Genomic DNA, 21,973 nt, shown 5'->3' with positions numbered 1-21,973 from the left:
CCACAGAATGATATTGGCTTTTTTCTCAGTTGCATTACATTGATGTCTCCTATTCAATTTGTGTTAGACTCTAACCTTCAAATCCTTTTCAGCAGTACTGTCATCTCTCTAGTTATTCCTCATTTTGTAGTTATGCATTTGAATTATCTATCTTAAGACTAGTACTCTGCACTTGTTTTTATTGAATTCCATCTTGTTACATTTCTACTAGTTCTCCAAGGTCACTTTGAATTCTAATCCTGGCCTCCAAAGGGCTTGCAACCCCTTTCCACTTGTTGTAATCTGCAAAATTTAGGAAAATCTAAACTCCATTATCCAGTTATGCACCTATCTTACAGTAATTTCATTTAGACCATATTGCTCTAGGTGGCTTATGAGAATGTTATATGGGACTGTGTCAGAAGTCTTGCTAAAATCAATATATTATCACATCCATGGTTTCCTCCCTATACAGTGGGCCAGTAAGGGCACATCTACACAGCAGGGTGTAACTCAAAATAAGCTATGCAAATGGAGCTACATCAGTTGTGTAGCTTATTTCAAAATAGCTTATTTTGAAATAGAGCACTTTTCCTCTGACTTCCCTTACGCCTCATTAGGGTTGCCAGATGGTTTAACCAAAAATACCAAACACCTCCCACCCCCCAAAAAGCCCCCAAACCACCGTGGAAAAAATTCTGTTGAAAGAAAAGGGGGGAAGACCAAAGTTGTTGAGAAAAAAAAGGACCCTGAGAGTTATTAAGCAAAAAAAGAAATTAAAAATACCCAGCATGGCCCCTTTAAGAACAGGGGCTGGGCTCTGCCTCTCTTAAAAGGCTGGCGGTGTAGCGGCAGAGTGAGGGCAACAGCAACAGCAGCTCTTACTGAGCATGCTCAGTTGCACTACACATGCTCAGTACACCCTAGGTATGACTGAGATGCAGCTGTTTGCAACACTACGGTGGCCATCTTCTTTGCCTTTTCTCCCTGCTCCAGACCAGACAGCTTCCCTGCAGAACTAGTTAAGGGGTGGGGGGAAAAGAGGGTGGGCAGGCTGGGTCTGGTTGCTTAGGGTTGTCAGGTATCTGGTATTCACCCAAATAGTCTGGTATTTTTGCCCCCTGGCCTGGAAAAAATCAGAAATATACCCAACATTTTAGGTGTCCGGTATTTTCTGAATTTTTTTTACTGGACAGGAGGCGAAAATATCGGACTGTCCAGGTCAATACCGGATACCTGGCAACCCTACTCCTCATAAAATGAGAGTTACAGAAGTCGGAGTATGTCAAAATAATTGCCGGCTGTGTAGACGCGGACTATGCTATTTCGAATAAATGCTAGTTATTTCAAAATAATGTTGCTGTTCATTATGCAATAATGTTGCATAGGCTAGCTCTGTTGAACAAGGAAATTAGATTGGTTTGGCCTGATTTTCTTGATAAAGCCATACCTTCTCATATCCCTATTTTCCTTCCGGTGCTAACAAACTGATTGTTTCCCTTTTTGAAGATAGGTACTATGTTTGCCCTTCTCCAGTGTTGTGGGACCTCACCAGTCCTCCTGGAGTTCTCTAAGATAATTGCTAACAGTTCCAAGATTGATTCAGGTAATTCCTTTAATTCCCTGGGGTGAATTTCATCAGGCCTTGAAAACTTGAATACATCTAATTTATCTAAATATGCTTTAAATTTTGCTTTCCCTATATTAACTTGCTTTTTCCCCCCTTTCATTGTTAATTGTGTTGTGTATCTGGTCACTATTATCCTATTAAGACTCAAGCAATATGGCCATTATACTCCTCAGCTTTCTTGAAGTCATCCGTTATTTGCACTCCTTCCCCACAAAGTAGATGGACTTCACTTTTTTCGTCTTTCTCCTGCTCATAATGTATTTACAGAACCTCTTCTTACTTCCTTTTGTACCCAATGTGTTGTACCATACTGAGATGCAGTACTGTTGCATAAGTAGGAAGCCTGTTACCAAATATAATGAATTTCATGTTAGATATTTTACACGTTAGGATACATCAAATCAGAATGAATTTAAATTAAAATATTGAGACTTCCTTTTCCATAAATAATTTTTTAAAATGCAACAAAAAACTTAAACTTATCAGGACAGCACCTTTTCTCCCTTGTTAACACAGATTGTTCTAAGATGTCCCAAGACATTATTAATTATTATTATTATTAACAATACTAATAATAATAAATTAATATTGTGTGGCCACGAACTTCAACAAAGCAAACTTTATGAAAAAGACATGAGGAACATCTATTTTGCTATCAGTTGAAAGCAAAAAAAGAGCTTTCATAAGATAAATGAAACTATGTTGGAACCATAGTAAGTAGATCTGTCAATGCATGTGGGAGGCAATGGGGGAATAACGTGGAGGCAGGCAACTCCGAAAGCCAGCTTGGGTGAGGAGCTGGCTTAAAAGCTGGCTCCCCATGAATACTGGTTCCTGCATCCCCTAAACCCTGATACAGAGACAGCAAGGGTGGTGCGTGTGTAACTGATAAGACTTGAGCTGGGCTTATCAGTTAATCGTATAAACAGGTACATGCTAACATGCCTAATATCAATAAAATACAAAACCCATACCATTGTATATTTAGAAAACAGCTGTCATTTCACATCCTAATTAAAAGTGCCCTTAAAATTTGTAGGCTATGTACTTAACTGTGCATAAGTTTTGGTCAATCTCTTCCCTGATAGAGAGGGTTTCTAGTCTGTCCAACTAAGAGGTCTATTATAAGTGTCAGGTCAAGTATAAGCTTTTAAAGATATAACTTGATTATCAATTTTTATTTGCAAAGGACAGTTGAGAAACAATATTTGTGTTTATAAATATTATGATATGCATAAAAATTCTTGTTCAATATTTGTGCATTAAAAGTCCACTAGCACTTATTTTCATGTGAGAGGTAAAATCTCTTTTAACTAGCCAATTAGTCCGTCATAAAACAGGATTTTCAGGTCTTTCCTCCACGTAGGTCTTCTCTCCTGCGCTTCCGGTCCCCCTCCCCCTCTCCCTCTCTCTCTCTCTCTCAGGGGACCGTGGAGCCCAAACAGCCATTTGGGCTCCACACTCCCTGTGCTGCATGGGGAGCACAGAGCCCAAACAGTTGCTTGCGCCACTTGCTCCCACGCGGCAGCCTGGCGGAGTAGCGCAGAAGTCAGCCGAGCACCACGGCAGGAGGCGAAGGAGGGCAGGGCGGTGATGTTCACGGCCAGGGGGCGGGGCCTGGAGCCGCTGTCACGCCGCACGTCACCGCCCTGCCCCCCTTTGCCTCCCGCCAATGCACTCGGCTGACTTCTGCGCTGCTCAGCCGGGCCACCGCGGGGGAGCAAGCGGCCATTTGGGCCCCACACTCCCCATGCAGCACGAGCTGCCCTGAGGGAACAGCCAGCATTTCAGGCAACAGTGCCACCCAGGGGGAACAGCCAGCATTTCAGGCAACAGTGCCACCCAGGGGGAACAGCCAGCATTTCAGGCAACAGTGCCACCCAGGGGGAACAGCCAGCATTTCAGGCAACAGAGCCACCCAGGGGGAACAGCCAGCATTTCAGGCAACAGTGCCACCCAGGGGGAACAGCCAGCATTTCAGGCAACAGCGTCACACAGAGGGAACAGCCAGCATTTCAGCGTTACAGACTCTTAGACACTGGGCTACTATATATATGATGTGCTGAATTGTTGTATTTTTTTTCCCAGGGGTTTTACCACAAACATACAAAACTCAATTACAATGGAGCAAAAGTGCTTATCTCGAAACCACCAAACTTGTAACATTCAAATCAGAAGACTCAGTATTTCAGTTAAGTCACTGCTTTTTGTTAACAGAAGCAACATGACTCATGTGGAGGCTTCACTGTGTTAAAAATTAAAGCTGAGAAAGTGGCTGTGACCACAACAATGTACTTCCTATTACCAAAGTTATAATTATACACCAAAACTACGTTAAAAGAATACTGTTGAGGTTCCAAAATCACCGACTTGAACGTTAGAACTCAAATGAGGTTGCCTGCATGACTGTAGTTGGGCTCCCTTGAGCATATGCCTCATGATAAAGTCTTTCATTACATGATCACTTACTCATTTTTTCCACTTTACCCCTCTTCGTTCAGTGCCCAGGAGGCATGTACTCTGTGGGAGGAGTCAGTTGTGCAGTGAAGGGGGCTGTTCTCTGTAGGACCCCAGCTGCATTTGTTGGGGAAGTTAGGAGGTGAGTGGTGGATGAGGCAGGGTACTGTTGGGACAGAGAAAGCAATGTCCTGGTCCAATCTCAGGGTTCTCTCCCCACCCATCTTTCTGGCTCCCATGTTATTTGCACCCTGCAACCCATCTCTCTGCTTCCCTCACAAGCACCTAGTCACTTTATCCCACTGGGGTCCAGCCTTTCCTGTCTCTCATCCCTGATTCCCAATCTCCTCTCCTAGCCGGTCCCAGTCAGTATCTTTCCCCTGTCCTCCCACCCCTTCTCTAGTCCCAGCCTCACCAGACTGCTTGTCCCTATTTACTCCTTTTCCTCCCATGCGGTCCAGCTTGTGAGCCGCTTCTGAATTGCAATGACACTGCTTATTCCTGCATTTTGCCCAGGTGCGATTGGGGGGCTTTTATGGAAAACTCTCTTACTTGGGATATGGCCCCACTGCAGCTTAGAGCCTCTGAGAGAAACCATTACAAAAAGCTTTGGCTTTGGTTAAACAGCCCTGAGCTGGAGGGAGCATGCTCAAATCCTCAGGAGGAATGAAACATTTGCATGCTGGTCAGCACCAAGAGCTGTGCGACGCTTGAGTATGGTCAGTAAAAATGGAACCCTCTGAAATTTTAGCTGCTAAAATGTAAGTAGCATGTTCGGAGTACATTTGATACGGGCTTTTTTTCCAAAGGGTTGTCATTTAGCCAGATTTGGTTGGATTTTCACATGAATCGCAAAAGGCACATTCCACACACAAAGGTCAACTCCTGCCGTATGTCATGTCCCTGTCCAAATTCAGGATGTTTTAGAGCTCTGCAGAAAAAGGTCACAATTTTTTTTTAACACAGACAAAACAATGCACTTTAAAAAGAAAAAAACCCCCAACAATCTGAGGCAGGTACCCAGCATGGAAAATCGCAGCCCAAACCATTAAAGTTTGGCAAAGTTATAAAGGGCTACCTTATCTCTGTCCTTGTCTTAGTCCACAAAGTCACTCAAGAGATCTTGGATTCAGTAACTGGGGAAGTTTATATACTAGTCCGTATCACCATTACACATACGCCTTCACCATCTGCAGGCAGGAGAGAGAAGATCTTACTCACTGCTGCTGCTACTCCCTGCCTTTCTCCTTTTTTCTTACCCTCCCTTAGCTTCCTTCCCCTGAAGCTTTTATGCAGTACCTGCTGTACCCGCTTCCCCAATTAGGACCAGGTTATCTCAAACCTGCTCTAATTTGTTCTTCTAATGAGGAGCTGGCATGACAGAGGGCTGGATCTGCAAGCCTTTGCCTAGCGCCCTGTCACAATAAGTAACAGAAGAGGGTTTCCTAATGGGAAGTGTTGAGTATATTTAATAGGCTATGATAGCTGCTTTGTCTATCATAATCAAATACAACCAGAAAAGAGGGTCGCATAGGATATTGCTTACATAATTGAAAGGCAGCCTGGTCTAGAATAGGTTGAACCTCCCTAGTTCACCCTCAGGACCCGATTGGTCCAGAACCAGGGAATTTGCCAGACGGGGGAGGTCAATTCTGGTCCCTCTGCTCCCAGCCACCAGCCTCCCCAGGGCTCTGCTGCTCCTGTCTCCAGAACACCACAGCTCCACAGATCTGGCTCCTGGAGCGCCACACTCCCTCTGCTCAGCAGCCTCTGCTGCTCTGGCCTGCAGGCACGCCAGGGAGCAGGGGCTCTGCTCCTGGACTTCTTGGCTCCATTCTTCCCATATCCAGTAACACTCCTGACTTCAGCCCACCATTTTTTGCCTTTGAATGCTCCCGCCCTGCACAACAACAGGGATTCCAATGATGCTTGGCCCGGGGTGTTGCCAGATTAGGGAATCCTGGATTAGAGAAGTTCAACCTGTGATAAGCATTGGCCTGGGAGTCAAGAGAGTTGGTCTTTGCTCACTGCAATAGACTTTATCATGAATAAAGCAGTACATGTAACTTTGCCTTGCCTGTTTACTTGTGGTGTGTGAGGCTTTCCTTGGAGGTTTGTGTCTTGTATATTTTGGATGCTTGGTGGTTGAGTGGCTGCGTGAGGATGTAGTGATGCAATGTGGTGTTGTGTCAATTTTGGAATCAAGCTTGAGTGTTTTTCACTGGTGGCAAAGTAGGAAAATGCATTCTATGGGGTGTTTATTTAAATCACATATTTGCTGCAGTGGATGTTTTACTTCACATATTTTTAATATAGGGTGTGGTTAAACACCTTTGTGGTAAGAATTTGCTTACACAGCTGCTTATTTGTGAAGTTCAGTAGACCAATGTGGCATGATATTCCCAGTGGGATGCTGTGACATTCACTGCTTTAGGAAAAGATGTATTGGTTAAATATGATTTAAAGAAATGTCAAGTGTTTTCTATACCTTGAAACTGAATTTTTGCATTAGCGATAATATATAAAACCGACTTTCCCCACAATTATGGTTGTAATTGCAGTAGAGCATTTAAATGCATTCTTTCAGTGAACATATGTTTGTGTTTATGGAGTGTAGTCACTTCCTTCAGATGGCCCTGCTATGTTAACCTTCATTTAAACAAAATCTGTAGAAAATGATAAATAGTTCCCAAATAAAAGTAAAAAAAAGGTAATATATATAAAAGAGATTAAATCCCTTATATTTCTAGCATGTGCTTTGCTCATTTGCTTAATAAATATTTGAATCAACAGTGCGACTAAGTTCTGATCTTGAAATACTGGGAAGAGTAATATTAAAGTGGAGTCTGGAAGGAAACGAAGTAAAGAGCTGAACTACAGGGACTTGGATTCATTAGGGACCTTGACTAAAGGAAAAGGTCCACAGGTGAGAACAATATCCTCTTTTCATGTGCATTTCAAGAGCAGCATAGTCATTCATCACAGTGCTCGACTACTTGCTTTAATCAGCATTTGTTTCCCTTCGAGGCACCATTTTCCTTCCATTTTTGCTCAAAGTAACAAGTTAATTTAGCTCCAGCTATTTGTTTCTGTTTCTCTATTTGAATGTTCCAGCAAACGTAAAGTCTATCATGTCGCGTACAAAATTTGTACAGTTAATATGGTTATTATTTAAATCCTGAAACCACTGCCTTGATTGCTCTTTTGAAATCCTCTGCATGCCTAATGAAATGTTTGCATGGGCTGTATGGGCTAACGGAAGAATGCTAAGTAGGAAGGTTAGAACAATTTGTGAATGTTTTGACAAAGAAGTTCTTTGTTCGAAAAAGATGATTCTTCCAAATCAAAATGTTTGGGGGTTAAGTTTTGACAAAAGTTATGTGGGGAAGGTTTCTCAGGACCAAGATGGAGATACTCACTGCCCAATAGCCAACTAGTCAGGGCACAAACTGGGTATTTGGGAAACCCAAGCTGGAGACTCTTTTTTGCCTAATTTGAAGTAGGGATTTGAACCTGTCTACTACATCCCCAATGACTGACTTGAGCACCACATTATGGCTGTGTCTGCATTGGTGCGATCTTGCATAAAAGCAGCTGCTTTTGTGCCAAAACTTGCTGTCTGTCTACACTGGCCGCGAGTTCTTGCACAAGTACACTGACTTTCTAATGTATGAAATTAGGGCTTTTTGCGCAAGAATTCCGATACTCTCACTCAGGAATAAGCCCTCTCGCGCAACTGTTCTTGCACAAGAGGCCAGTGTAGACAGCCAACATGGATTTCTTGAGCAAGAAAGCCCTATGGTTAAAATGGCCATCAGAGCTTTCTTGCGCAAGAGAGTGTCTACACTGGCATGGATGCTCTTGCGCAAAAGCACATCTCTTGCGCAAACACACATGCCAGTGTAGATGCTCTCTTCTGGAAGAGTTTTTGCACAAGAACTCTTCCGCAAAAGAGTTCGTGTGCAAGATCATGCCAGTGTAGATGTAGCCATTATGGGTATTACAGGATGATTTTCTTTCCCCCTCTTCTAATCCTCTCCTGCTGTGGACCTGAGCAACTTTCCATATTTAAAATTTAATTGAAAGTCCTTTTCCACACAATGTAGCCATGTAAACTGTCTACACTACAGCTTCGACAGTTTCTGCTGGTTGTGAATCCTTGGTCATGATCCTACCAGTATAGACACAGTAGTGTATGCATATGCTAGCCATGATTTAACATGCTGAACAGTGTCTCTACCTTTTAATTCTACTCACAAAGGAAATAGCAAAGCCTTCCCCTCTCTCCTTGAAATAGAAAGTTCCCCTAAAGCAGGATTTATTGTAGTTTTACAGCTGCAAGGGGAATAGTGCTCACCAGCTCTATTGGTGGAAATTTTCCAAGCTGCACAATTCACTAGTTTATATTACCTAATAGAGAGATAAATAAGCCATGATTCTTCTTAAAGACTGTCTTTTAATTAGCTTTTTAATAGATTTCCATTGACTTTCCCCTGCATAAATGCTACTGTATTAGTTCATTATTGTGATTAAAAGCAGCTAATAATGATCATAACTAAATAATTACTTTTAAATCCTTTAGCATAGCATGATCATCTACATTCCAGCTTCCAGCCAAAGACTTCCTCTCATTTTTTACTTTTCATAGAAATGAAACAGCCCTTTTATAAATGGAGTAGTAGAGACCTATGTTCTTGGCTGCATGTCATAGGTTAAAAACAATTGAATGATAATACTTAGCATTTAGGGAGTACTTGACATCCGTGGAATTGAAAGAACTTGACAAAGTCAGGTGTCAATTTCCTCATTTACAAACGGGCAAACTGTGCCACAGGATAACTTACGAGCAAGTCATACTGTGAGGCATAGACGGCTCTGGGAATCCCTTTATTGTGACCGATTATATTTTTGTGAGAAGCTGATCTCAAAAGTGAAGCCAGCACTGCTTTTGTGGGACTGTCTGTGAAATAAACATTGTGAGGACCCTAGGAAAAGTTGAGTAACTTGCGTAAATGTTTGGGTGAGGGACAGAGATATTGCAATTGAGTAGGCAATAAGGGTGTTCTTTAGTGGCAGTCTGGGGGTACATCTACACAGCAGTGTTATTTCGAAATAAGGATAGTTATTTCTAAATAACTCAGTCTGTGTCTACACAGCAGGCAGTTATTTTGAAATAATGTTGAAATACTGTCAAGCTAGAGGACTTCTTACTCCAACTCCTGCAGCCCTCATTGTACAAGGTAACCTGAATAAGAGGAATAAGAGATTCTCCGGAAAAGGGCTTTATTCTGGAGGATCGCACCAGTCTGGATGCTCTTTTCCGGCTTTTCCCCAAGCCGGAAAAAAAGTGGCGCCTATGTTTATTTAAATCCCGCGGGGGATATTTAAATCCCCCGTGGATTTCCCTATTCCAAAGTTAGAAATTAGCATGCCTCTTCCGAAGAAGGGGCCAGTCTAGACGTAGCCTATATGTGTAAAGAGATTCTCAAAGCAAGTTACAAGGGTGGACATACTTTACTGTGAGGTTAAGTGACTAGTCTATTGAGTAAATTATATATATTTAGTTGTTGTTATAACCCCTGGAACATTCTGTCATCTCAAATTCCCTTCGTATTTCTTAGTCTGAGGTGATTTTTGTGACCTTAACCTTGTCCACCCCAGGCTTTGCACATGATTTTATGTTTCATAAAAGCATGAAGAACTTATCTTCTTTCTAACAATTTGCTAACTCCTAAGTGTCATTCTGACTCCTCAAGGTACTGTCTAGTTTTTAGAATTGGGGCTAAAGGGGGAAAATTAGGTCAGGTTATAAGTTTCCTCAAATGCATAAATAAGAAGCAAAGTATCTACATCTGTAGATTTTGAGAAGCTATTTAGCTTGCTATAGTTAATATAAAGTCTTTCTTGGGCTAAGTTTAGCTGCATGGCAGGATGATCTCAAATGAGGGAAGAATAACCCATGAGAAGAATTATTGCTTCTTTCCTCTGAAGAATATTCTAACACAACTGGTGGATAAGGCATATTGAGAAAAGATAATCCAATTGTTCTATGGAAAATACAGTGTAAGATAGAAGACTAAATAGCATGACATATGACAAAGGCCGGGATTTAATACTTTCATTGGGGGAATAGGATGGAATGCTCTTCAGTATATATACATTAGTCTTCACCCAACAACAGCATGCTTAATTAAGTAATCAAATAGTCAATGGGATTTCCATCAACAATTTGGTTAGTCGATAAGCCTGGGGCTAGTCCTCCACTAGCCCCAGGTCCATGCAGCGCTTCCACTTTGAAATGTACAAGAGCCCCAGTGGAGTCTCTTGTACATTCAAAGCTGGACTGGCACTGCTATGCGCCTGCCCCCTCCCACAGAGATGGAGCCGGGGGGAACCGGCTTTTAAGCTGGTTCCCCCCAGCACTCCATCCTCTTTCCCCCACCTTGCTGCCTCTTTCTGATGATTTTGTTAGTTGTTTATAAAAAGCCTCAACCACCTCTTCTGCCTCAGTAGGTGGTCTGTAGTAGACCCCTATCATGACAACCTTCTTGTTTTTTACCCCTTTTAACATAATCCAGACTCACTCAACAAGTCTGTCTTATATGTCCATCTCCACCTCAGTCCAAGTGTATACAATTTTATTATATAAGGCTATACCTTCTCCCTTTTTTCCATGCCTGTCCTTCCCGAGTAACTTGTACTCTTCTATATCAATATTACAATCACCAAGTCTCTGTGATACCAACTAGTCATAGTTGTGTATATTTGTTAGCACTTCAAGTTCTTTCTGCTTATTCCCCATACTTCTTGCATTTGTATATAGGCATCTAAGATACTGATTTGATTTTGCCCCCCAGTACTGCCTTTATCTCTACTATTATAGCCCATGACCCCTCCTATTTCTGAGCCATCTACCAGGTCTTCATGTTTTTCACTTAACTTGTGGTCACCTGCCCCCGTTGAACCTAGTTTAAAGCCCTTCTCACTAGGTTAGCCAATCTGTGTCCAAATACTCTCTTCCCCTTCCTTGAAAGGTGAACCCCATCCCTGCTTAGCAATCCATCTTCTTGGAACAGCATCGTGTGGTCAAGGAAGCCAAAGCCCTCCTGGCGACACCATCTTTGCAGCCAGGCATTCACCTTCAGGATGCACCTGTCTGTCTGGACCCCTACCTTTCACAGGAAGGACTGAAGAGAATACCACCTGCACTCCAAACTCCCTCATCTATACTCCCAGAGCCCTGTAGTCACTTTTGATCTACTCAGGGTCACACTCTGCAGTACCATTAGTGCCCACATAGATGACTATCATGGGGTAGTAGTCAGAAGGCCAGATGATCTTCAGCAGCGCCTTCCTAATGTCTTGGATACAGGCCCCTGGCAGGCAGCATACCTCAGGAGTTGACATGTCAGGGTGACAGAAGAGTCTCAAAGTACCCCGTGTTTCCTCCTCACAGTGGTGACTGCAGACCTCCCAGTCTTAGTGGTAGAAGGCTTCACCTCTTCTGCTTTAGGGGGTGATTCCTTATCTCCAGTATCCAGAACAGCACAACGGTTCTCCAGAGCCAGGGTGGGAGGGTTGGGAGAAGGGGGTGAAGTACTGCCTGCCAGAGTTCCCTCTAAAGTGTGTGGCAGCCCATCTTCACAGGTGATTAATCAGCCCTGCCCAGTCAGAGGCTCAGCTCACTAACTGGGTGGGGCTGATTAATCACCTGTGAAGCTATGTTGTCATGCAACTTAGAGGGAACATTGCTGCTTAATGCCAGAAGTAACCAGCTGCCAGTGTCCCCCTGGAGTCAGAGCCATCTCCTCCTCCATCAGTGATGTGTTGGCAGTCTTTTGTAATGGGATAGCTTCCTCAGCTTCAGAGGTCTCCACATGAATACTCTCAAGGAATTCCTCATGGATTTGGATGCTCCTTAGTCTAGCCACCTCCTCCTCTTATGATCTTAGGAGCAATGATCTCAGATTGCAGTTGGTGAACTCTCAGCTGGATATTAGGAAAACTATTTCACTAGGAGGTTAGTGAAGCACTGGACTGGGTTACTCAGGGAGCTGATGGAATCCCCATCCATTGAGAGACCTATTTCCAGAGAGGTCAGTAGCCTTCTTAATGCATTTACTACTGAGGATATTGACTAGTCTGAGGTGGGTTACTTTCTTTCTCTGGTTTTTCATTAAGAAAATTAAATTGGAAAGGTCTCAATTTCTTCCTGATGCATAATGTGAAAAAAAATTGAACTTAAAATTTATGCATGGGATGGTATGATGGATAGGAGGAGTGCTGACCAGTACCCAATGACTAAAGGGTTCAACTCAGGTAGCTAACGGGGTGTTTGCCAGGGGGCCAGGAGAACCAGTTGAGACAGAGGGTTGAAATTTGAATTGGATATAGATACCTTGCATGCTTTCTTTGTGTGGAAGAGTTAAACCAGGAGTTGAAAGAGACAGAATGATTTAAACTCAGGCAGGACTGCCATGCCTCCAAGGAGTTCAGAGCATGGAAGTGGACTGAATCAAGAAAAGATTAGCAGTAAGTAAAGGGGAAAAGTGAATATAGTCGCGATCAGGGCATTTTCTTTATTTAGTGGTTTGGTTTGATCTGCTCTGTGTGAATCTATGCCTCCTCAAACCACCATCTAAGCATTGTTCTCAGAGATTTTCTGTTTTAATTTGTTTTTCTTAGTTGCTCTGTAACACCTAGCAACCAAGTACGCTTTATCAAGTATATCTTTTGTCTTGTAATAAAAATCACTTTTTAAAGGTAATTATTTGATTTTTGTGTCCTGAAAGGTCTGTCTGTGTGTGTCTGCATACCTCAGACTGAGAGGTAAGTTACCAGAGACTGCAGCTTGTTTGCCTCTTTTCTTTTTTCAAGCTCTCTTGTGGCAGAAGAGCTTTGGGTACCCACGAGGAAAATTCAAGTGTTTGCCCCAGTTTTAGGGATAAAAAAATCACTTGATGGTAGCAGTGACCCACCCCCCAACCCAAAATCTGTGCATTTGTGATTCTGGGGAAAGTTTTTGTAACCAGTGCCTGTAGCAGCAAGGTATATTTAAAGTCTTTGCAGTCCCCCACCTTCTGCATTCGGTGTGCCAGAATGGGGATCAACCCTGACAGATGGGAAAACCATTTCCCACCCAGCAGTACTTCTTAACATTCTTTCAAAGTCTCCATGAAATTGATTTTCTTTGAAACCTGTTCTGGTTTTTAGTAAACAGGTTGTAATTAAACAGTGTATTGTTTTTTCCATGTCTAATTTTGAGCTTTTTCTTACTCCCTGTTATATCATTGAGATTTTTGCTTTTAACCTCAGTGGAAGCAGGAGCGTGAATATGTTGTGTTCCTTTGGCTGATTACATTTACAAAGAATATAATGGTGTTTCTATAGATTTTCTTTATTTTTGTAGTGTATGTTTGGGAGCTGTAGGACTATGATTATAGTCACAGCATATGAGCCATTAGAATGTTGAGAACAATTGGTAACCATTGGATTACCTGCAAAGAGACTGAAAGATTTGTTGATTATCTCACTTCTCAAGTCTTTGCAGCATGACTCAATGTGTTTTGGTCCCTTTATCTTCCAAAAGCAGACATGATGCTGCTCCAGAAAACTTGAACCATAGATAGATATTTTTATTGGCTCATCCAAAAAGCAGGTTTTAGTAAAATATTGAAGTAGTTAAATCTAATTTGGAACTGGACTTTGTTCTCCATTGTGGAAGCTGATAGATATGAAGGAGCCTCAAGACACATATTCCACTACTGCTCTGCCATTGATTATTTAAACTACAAAAGTGAAGGTGCTCGGTGATGTGGTCTCATCAAGTGGTTTCCACTTCCCTTGCACATATCTGATGTAGTGTGCTGTCTGTAGAATGGGCCTTTGAGAAATCCCTCAAAGAACTTGTGTGCTTTTATTTATAAGTTTTAACATGTACTTATCAAGTCAGTCACAAATCACAACTCTTCACAAGAAAAGAAACCTTTAAGTGTATCTAAAATACTTCATGTAGCTGTGGTTCTGAGTCAGGGGTCTGAGACCACTGGGGGGGGGGGGGGGGGGCTGTGAGCAGGTTTCAGGGGGGCAGCACGCAGAGCCAGATTTAGACTAGCTTGGGCCCAGGGCAGAAAACCAAAGCCCCACTAATGGGGCTGAAGCTTGGGGCCCTGAGCCCCAGCACCTAAGGCTGTAAGCCGAGTTCCTCAGGGGCCCCTGTGGCATGGGCCTCCGGGCAACTATCCAGATTGCTACCCTCCTTATGCCAGTTCTGGATGTTATATGCAGAATATCACCTGTGTTGGGATAAGTGAGCTGTAGAGTTTTTATAACATGTTGGGAGGATGGGAGTGCAGGGCTAAAAAAGGAGATTGAGAATGCCTGACATATAGCCCATCTTGGGAGCAGCCAGACAGCCAACCCCAGTTTCCCCAGGGATGAAGCAGGCTCTGGCATTCGGAAGGCAGGATAAGGGATGCCCTGAAGGCAGGGAGGTAGGGTGGGTCCTGGAGAAGAGGATGGTGGACTCAAGTACCCCCGTCCCCCACTCACCCCACTCAGGTAGCGGCCTGGCAGCCAACACAAGTTGCCTCAGGGATGGAGCTGGCTCCTGCATTAGGAAGGCAGCCTATCGACTCTTCTGGTAGGTCACTGCCAGCTAATCTTGTAAAGTAGGGCTGTGAAGACATTCCGGGTAGGTCTAAACTACGTTCTGTTTTTGAAAGAGGATATGCAAATTCCACGGGAGGATATTTTTAGATATTTAAAGAGGATATTCAAAAAGGATATTCAAAGAGGATATTCTTCTCCTGATCTCACTTTTGAAAGCAGAGCTTTCAAAAATGAAAGTAGTCTGGACTCAGATTTTTCGGGGGGAAAAAACCCTTTTTCAAAAAAACCACATAAACCTCATTTTTTAAGGAAGAGCTTTTTTTTTTGAAAAAGGTTTTTTTTTCTGAAAAAAACACATCCAGACTACTTTCATTTTCGAAAGCTCTGCTTTCAAAAGTGAGATTGGAAGAAGATATGTAAATTCCTGCAGAATTTGCATATCCTCTTTCGAAAATAGAGTGTAGTCTAGACATAGCCTGTCATTAAAAAGAGGAAAATGGGTTACCTAGCAACAGTAAACCTTTCTCTAAATGTTTTGCCTTAAAATAGTCTCCCTGTGACCTTTCTTCCTCAGCTTAAGTTTGGAGCCAAGCCCTAAACAGCACTCAGGAGAATTTGAGAGGAATCGAGGGGAAAGGTATTCATACCCTTTGCCTATGCTATGTAGGGGTCAAGGTAATTGTGTTTGACCCGTAACTATTCAAAGCTGGCATGGCTACATAATGAGACCCTTGCAGAGCGTCTCTCTAGAGGCAATGTATTCTGAGAACAAGAGTTAGGGATTGGTAAGGAATGCACTTGTCATATTCATTTTCACCAATCATGCCAAGAGGTGGTTCATTTCTCCTTAGCTTGGAGGCTTTTAGGCTAATCAAAACAGGGATAATATTTATTTGAAAGATCTATAAAATAATTTGCAATACTGTATTTATATCTACTTATACTCTGTTTGTTTGATATGGGCCAGAATTGCTCTAAGGAATCCCCTGTTTCCACAGGACAGTGTTAACTTGTATCAAAATACAAAATCTGGCACTTATCTGAAAGTTTTGTAAAATTACATGGCACTTGAGACTGCATTAGCTGAGACTCAGGGGTGTTACTTATGCCAGCAAGGAGGCAGAATAGATTGTACTGAAACGTTATTGTACATGTGAGAACGTGGGAGGCCTAGGTGTCAGGCTGACAATTTGTGCTCTTGGCCAAAGTATGAGTATGTTGGAGGGCCTCAATCAGAAATGGGGATCTCGGGACACGCACGCTTTGGGCTATGGTGCAATACAGTTGGATCGACATGTTAGTGTGAAAATTGAAGGCTGCCCTTCTAATGAATAAATTATTTCACTTAAGGAGATACAGATGTGCTGTAAATACTCTATAAAGGAGAAGTGTTTCTGCAGAGTAAGTGCTTATTTAAACGGAATATGTCTTTTAACGTATCTCAATAGAAATAAATAAGTAAATCATCACTGGGAAACTAACAAGATATGCCTGTACTTAAAAGGGCAGATCAAATTGTCATTTAAATGCTGACTATGAAAATATTGGGGTTGAAATTTAGGCTTGTATTATTTGTAAATTAAATGCAGCCTTTAAATATAAATGACAACATGGATTATTATTGCTTTCCTGTTGTCAGAATTTATGTTGATGTGAAATAGAGGAAACATACCTTAAGGAAATATTTTGTAGCAGTTGTTAACACCTTATGTTCCTTCTCCAAGTGCCTTGCTGCGTCTTGTTCTATAATATAAATGTGCAAGCTGTTAACAGCAGGATGAACATTCAGCAACTTAAACAACCATCTGCCCTCGTGACTGAATCGTTATTTAAATTCCCTCTGCATTTCACAGATTTGAACACTGTGAGGCCAGGTCTACACCAGAACAGGAAGGTCGGCTCAAGGTATGCAACTCCAGCTATGTAAAATCCTTAGCTGGAGTCGGTTTACCTTAAGCCGAGACTTGGCAGCTTCCACTCTGCAGGAGGCTCACGGGAGCAAATGCTCCCATTGGCTTCCCTTACTCCTCACAAAAGGAGAAGTACTGGATGCCGATGGGAGTTGCCCTCAGCATTCAGTTTATGGGCCTATACTGTACCCGCTAAATTGAATGCCAAAAAATCGACCTCCGGAGCTTCAATTTTCCAGTAACTGTAGACGTGCCCTGACAGGAATTCAGATTTGCAGTGCAAAGCATCACACACACCAAATTTTGGGTCATTTCATCATTTTTGCATGAAGTTTGAGTCACTTTTAATGGCAGGTGGAATTCATTGTAAATATGAAAAGTCACAAGCAGTGTGTAATAATTAGGAGTAGACATCAAATGATGCAGAAATGAACAATGAACTTCTATGTCAATACAGAAGTAACTATAAAAGGCCAAAAGAAACAAGTGCTATCATTCAAGTGACTAATGTGAGAGAACCAGAGAAGTAATTAAAGCACTAGGAATGGTTTGATGAAAAGAATTGAACTGCGACTAGCTTCATAAATCCCAAATTTTGTTGGTAATGAAGAGTACAAAAGAGTAAAGCAATGGTGTTACATAAATCTGGGTGCAGAGCAATTTCCGCTGCTATTTTGGTCATTGCTTCCTGCACTTTGTAATTGGTGCTGGGCACCTAGTAGGATAAGGCCATGTTTCATTTAAATGAATCTATTCTGAATATGAATGTTACAACATTACTGAAAATTAAATTGGCAATGCCAAATGATTGAATCCTTGATAGAGTAAATTCATAGGTGGTTACATATCTGTAGTGGAATGCAGCTGTAGTTTCAGGGTCATTGACAATTGTGTTGTTAGCACTTTTTATGGATTTTGTATCTCAGGTAAGTGAGTTTGCCTCAAACGACATTTTCACATTGGATAAGTGAGTCACTGTGATGCTGCATTTCAAAACTGTAATTAAAAGGACTTGCTTGGTTTCAATAAATAAATAAAACATTTGACAGATTTATTTATCTCTTACTGAAAAGGGTTGGTTGCATTTGTAGCGTGAAGTAGTATAGACCAGTGTTTCTCAACCAATGGCATGAGTACCCTTAGGGGTACTCGAGAGAAGTCTGGTGGGGTACATCAACACAACTGAAATTTGGGGAAAACTGAATTTTTAAGTTTTACAGTACTTTATTATTTTTGTACCTTTTACCCCGAAAAATTTAATCGCCCACCCGGCTACGATTAATTTGTTCAAACAAATATGTTGCAATGGTAGAAAAAAATTTTGTGTGTCTGAAAACTGTAGGTACCGGGGGGACTATATATATATATATATATATATATATATATATATATATATATATATATATATATATATATATATATATATATATTTTTAAAGGGGGTATTTTATAAAAAAAAAGGTTGAGAAACACTGATATAGACAAGTCTGTGACACTTGATATACATTGAATCTGAAACTCTTTCTGAGGGGAAAAAACTAAATGGTACTTAACTATGGATTTAGTAACCTGCCCAGCATCCTACACTATTGTGGGATGAAATCCACTGTGCAGATAGGAGCAAAGTATTTCCATAATCGTTACATATATTTAGCTACACATGACTATGTGGTAAAACTGTGCAAGTTCCCCTCTCTAGGGAAAGAAAGTTTCAGTCTGTTTCAGTAACTGATATTATTATGTACCCAATGAGTGCAGAATGAACAAACTAAATGTGTATTGAGCATGTGTCTGAAGCATGAGGTCACAGAGTATGTCAAAGGTAAACACACTGAGAACTTTAGCCTGCATGTAGGGTTAAAACATACAACTTGCTTAAAGCTTATTTCCATTTTGAAAGATTTAAGAGACCTTATTCCCCAAAGTAGGTGATACTGCTTGAATCAGCACTATCTCCACGTATGAAATGACATTTAAGGGCAAGTCTACATAGCAGAGCAAAAGTTGAATTAAACTACGCAACTTCAGCTATGTCAATTGCATAGCTGATGTCGAAATAGCTTAATTTAGCTTTTGACACTGTCTACACAGTGCTATTCTTCCTTCAACTTCCCCTACTCTTTGTAAAATGAGGGTTACAGAAGTCAGAGTCCTCCATCTTGACATTATTTCAAAATAATGGCTTGCTGTGTAGACGTGCTCTTTGTTATTTCAGAATAACATCAGTTATTCTGAAATAACACGGTGCTGTGTAGACATACCCTAAGTGTGACCACAGTACAGGGGGTTTCTCACTCCAACTGGATTGGAGGAAGTGTGAGGATGTACTCTCTGGGACCCTTTGAGAAGAGTAAAATCCAGGATCTTTGTGGGAGGGAAATAATCTGTGTTAGATTGCAGTAAAGGATGTAATGCGTATCACAGTGTACACTGGTTGGAGTAGTGATTTGAAGGTCAGTGTGTAGATTGTGTATAGGGCAGATACAGCGGATCTGTAGCCAGTATGCATAAGTGTGTAGATGGCAGTGGTTCTGGACCAATTTATATATTTGGGGTATTGAGAGCCATTGAACCAATCTGAAAGCCCTGTATATATTGGAAACCACTTCAGGCCAGAGGGTACTGTAGTAGGGGATGCAGCTATTGGCTGCATGGAAGCATGGAAGCATAATGAATTTCCCATCTTATGAACTTTTGTATTTTTAGCAACATATTTTTATTAGGATTTGCCTCTTGTCAGTGAGGTTCATTGTGGCCTGAAGGGTACAAATTTAGAGAGGGAGATTTCTGTTTTGCGTGTTCTGTTCACTTTGGTTCACTACGAGAGGAAGGTCTTTTCCAGTGGTTCAGAAAGGGTCAGTGCTTTGTATCCAGTTACCCACTCTAAAGTTGATGCTTTGCTTTTTAGCTAGGAAATTCAAGCTGGGAATACTGGAATGCAAAATTTACCTCAGCAAACATGCACTAGTGAATGATTTGTACACATGCGAGAAAAGCCAGGTAAAGAGCTGAGTAGTTTACATTGCGGTTGAGCTGGGGATGTTAAAGTAATTACATCACACCGTTGCGTGATTACTAAACCCATTCTGAAAGCTTTCTCTTTCTCAGCTCTAATTTTTTTTCAGGCCTTTATGTAAGGCTGCTGTGGGGTGAAAGAGGCTGGCTCTGACTGGATGATGTGTGTATCAGTAACCTGATAAGAGCCTCATTTTAATTTTTTTACTTTAGGTCCCTTTTCAGGCCCAAAAAATAATTTCTGTGGTTTTGGACAAGACGCTGCCACAGAACGTTCATGCCTTGGCTCCCATGAATCCTATTCCTAATCCTGCTTTTGGAGTCAGACGCTTTTCAGCACTGAGTCCCAGGGTGCTCTGATTCATGGCTTTTACACTCAATCCCTCACTCTCTCACATAGAAAATGTGCCCATAAATGGGAGGTGAGTACAACTCCCACACATGCTACAGCTAAATGAACTGTGTACATCTTTGATAGACAATACAGAGGAGATATCAACACATACAGGGAAGGTCTCTGTCATACTAACTACTCCTTAAAAGGAAACACACAGTTTTGAACTGAGAATTGCCCACTCTTTTCCAGCACCATTCTCCTTCAATTTGGTTCTCCTTCCCCATCCACACTTCCTTCATTTCAGTTCTCTCTCCTATCCCAGGACAACCTGTTCCTCAGTGTTTGCACTACTACACAGCATTAGCCTGGCTTGCCACCTTGCTTGCACTTTTGTTTCCCTCACCAGTCTGTGTGCTAAGCAATCAGTGTGTGTTGCACTAAGTCTGCTAAAACCAGACTAACAAATCAAGAGCAGTTAGAAGCCAGCAGTAGGATGTCTTACACTAATGAAGGACTCAGCAGTTTAATCTTAAAATGTTCCTGCACTTTGCTAAAAAGCATGGATGGGGCTTGGCTTATACACTTTGATACATTTTCTCAGGTGATTTGTTGATCTGTGCTGGTGGATTTTTTGAGACTGTAGCGCCCCCTCTCTACCTGGATACCTTATTTAATGCCAATCTGCTTACAGGTTTTGATGGACAAGTCTGGGGTCTTCTGGATCCCGCCACCCACTCAGCAGGGTGTATCCTCTTTATTTTTTCCTATGAATTTATTTGGCGATGCCTCCACCCCCCCTCACTCCTTCCTGGCAGGGTCACCAGGACAGCTTGGGAGGAAAATTCTAACCACGGGGTAATCCCCACTTACTTGCCAGATAGTTGGAGACTTCCAGAAAATAACACAAACACATACAGAATATTCAACACAATCATTATACTGTGTTACACAGGAGACAAATAGAACATAACAGGATAAAACACTTTTTTTTAGGTTCACCGGTGCCCACGCTGCTAATACCTGTGACTTTCCCCAGTCACGTGACTTGGTGTAGCAAATGTAAGATTAGTGTCTCGTTGGTACTTTGTTGGGGCCCTTGATGACCTATGACCACAAAATTCCTCTCTGCTGTGGTGTAGCAATGTGGCTAACTGGGTTCAGTACAGCCCAAAGGATTCACAAGTGGGAGAAGGTGGTAAATCCCTCTACAGGTTAAATATGCAGCAGGTTATACAATCCCCAAATCTTTACTCCATGGCTTGAGGACACAGTTCAGGGAGTAGAGGGTCCCCAAAATAAATTCCCTGATTAACTAAAAGATGATACCCTCACAAATTCCATAAATGATCCTCAGGTTCAGAGATGACTCTGGACTCCTCAGTCATTGCAGAGGGGCTGATCTCTGCTGGCAGGGATCCTCTTCAGGAAGGAATCAGGAGGCTTTGGTCCCAGGATTTTCCTTCATCACAAAAGGGGTGCAGGGCTCAAGGTGCAGATTACACACCTGTACTAAAATCCAAACTGTAGCCTCCTAGCTCAGCATCCAGACACACACACAGCAGGCAGCAGCCCTGAACTAGCAGACAGAACAGAGCTGACCATGTGGTGACTGGTCTCACAGAAGGAGCTGGAGGGCTAACGCAGCCTGGCTGGGGAAGTTTCCCAGCAAACTCTACAAACTGGCAATCAGGAGCGGAGAAGGAAAAGTCCAACAGAGGGGTCTTTCTTTCAGGTCCCTAGAGGCTAGTTCTCAGGGGAAACCCTGCATGCAGGCCTTGGGCTTACCAGCTCCCCACACAGCCAGTCCTACCCTTGCCCCTGGCTGGCTCCAGACTACATAAAAAAATGGCTTCTCCCCTTTCCTGAACTCCCTGGGAGGGGTATCTCACTCCCTATTGGTTGCCGGACTGATTCTGAGTTTACGTTGGCTCCCCCTTCCTACCAGGGACAGTGTGCCTCTCCCTGAGCTGCCAGCAGACAGAGCCCCAGGAATCTAGGTAACCTCCTTGGGGGTTACAAGATCAAAGACTTTGCA

At 42.2% G+C, this 21,973-nt stretch overlaps 1 protein-coding gene across 1 annotated transcript in view; it reads left to right on the top strand.

Moving 5' to 3' along the window:
• The window catches only part of SLIT3 (slit guidance ligand 3), a 791,947-nt gene that overhangs the window by 186,382 nt on the left and 583,592 nt on the right, over nucleotides 1–21,973 (top strand). The window lies entirely within an intron of this gene.

This window comes from Pelodiscus sinensis, chromosome 16 (genome assembly GCF_052426305.1).
Source record: "Pelodiscus sinensis isolate ZL-2025 chromosome 16, ASM5242630v1, whole genome shotgun sequence".
Lineage (NCBI taxonomy): Eukaryota > Metazoa > Chordata > Testudines > Trionychidae > Pelodiscus > Pelodiscus sinensis.
This window is presented reverse-complemented; position numbering and strand designations above follow the sequence as displayed.